This window comes from Etheostoma spectabile, chromosome 18 (genome assembly GCF_008692095.1).
Source record: "Etheostoma spectabile isolate EspeVRDwgs_2016 chromosome 18, UIUC_Espe_1.0, whole genome shotgun sequence".
NCBI classification, from domain to species: domain Eukaryota; kingdom Metazoa; phylum Chordata; class Actinopteri; order Perciformes; family Percidae; genus Etheostoma; species Etheostoma spectabile.
In genome coordinates, this window is record NC_045750.1 from 26,185,099 (window position 1) to 26,186,575 (window position 1,477).

Genomic DNA, 1,477 nt, shown 5'->3' on the forward strand with positions numbered 1-1,477 from the left:
TCTAGAAGATGGGCATGTATTGTGTTCGGAGCATCAACCAAGGGAAAACCTTTGTATGTATATCTGAAAATATAATTTAAAAGACACGTACAAGAGAGAGCCGTTGCTGCTCCTTCTCTTTCTGAGAGGCCCCTGTATTAAATGTTACAAAGCTAGAAACTGGAACAGTGGGGGCAGTGTTTAGGGTCCTGGCAGGTTCCCTTCCTCCCATTATCTTTAGGCCGTCAAAAAGCGGCCACCTGGTTGGATCGGCTGTGTCTCCCTCTCTTTTGATGGCAGTCGTGAGCCCCCGATGGGGTCCCTGCTGAGTGCAGTCGTCAAGTCGGCTTACAGACAAAAGAGATACCTCTGGCAGGCCGGTTCCATAGCCTCCCCTGCTCTTCCCAATTAGTGGGGGGGGGGGGGGGGGGGGGAGTACGATTCAGATGTAGAGATGGAATCTGTGCTCTACTCTGAGGGCGGCAGCACACTGGCTCAGTGGTGGGAACTGCCGCTGCCTGGCAACCAGCAAGGTCACTGCAGAGTCTGACCCAGGTTTGATACCCAGTCCAGGCTAGCCTGTTTCATTCAGTCCTGCAGAATGTGGCAGTAGACTATGGCGGTGACTCGATTGTTCATAATCTTGAATAGCTACCCTGCAGGGCAGCTACATCTCTGGACATTGGCCTTCTTGTACACCTGAAAGTGCTCCTCTCTCAGTTAAAAGAGAAGCTACGAGGGTGCAAAGGTTTTCTCCACACTAGTAGAAACCTGATTTTATAAACCTTGTGTGTTTCTCCACCAGCCACTCACCAGTGGTCTAGATCCTAGGGAGCAGGTTGCCTTATCAGATGGGCCTTTTGTTTAGACGCCGACAGGATCTTTAGGCCCTATAAACGCAAAAAAAGTGTAATCACCCTCTCGAGTGGAAATCTTAAAAACGCTCCACCGTCGGCTTCCCATCTTAAGGTTAAAAACACAAAAGAAGAAGGCAGTGTGCAGAGAGACGAGAAAAAGATTTTTGAAGTAGTGGCTCAATATTCAAATAGTTTTGACAATGTTGATAAGGTTGTTATAGTTCAATGACCATATTTAGGCCATTGATTTGAGCCAGAGTAGGCCACAATGTTATAGATGAAGAGAAAGAGAAAGAGAAAGAGAGAGCGGCAGCAGGCAGAGGAGGGTCTGCTTCCCCCTCCTCTCGAGCAGCGGCTGAAGGCCTGCGAGGCTCAGGATATTGGTAATGCTCCCGTGGGTGCTGTGCTGTGACTTATCAGGGTTGACTGTGTCGGTCATCATCAGACAAACATGCAACTACACCTCCTCGTCTGTCCACACAAAATTGTCAGCTTTTGTTCTTCTGTTTTGGTTTCGTGCTACTAGGGAGAGAAGTAGAGGGAAGGTTGTACGCAGGCGCGCAGCCTTGGGCGTGTTGTGTTGCAGTGCTTCACACACAGAAAAATAGTCTCAGAGTCCAGGAATGGCTGCACAAGGCTTT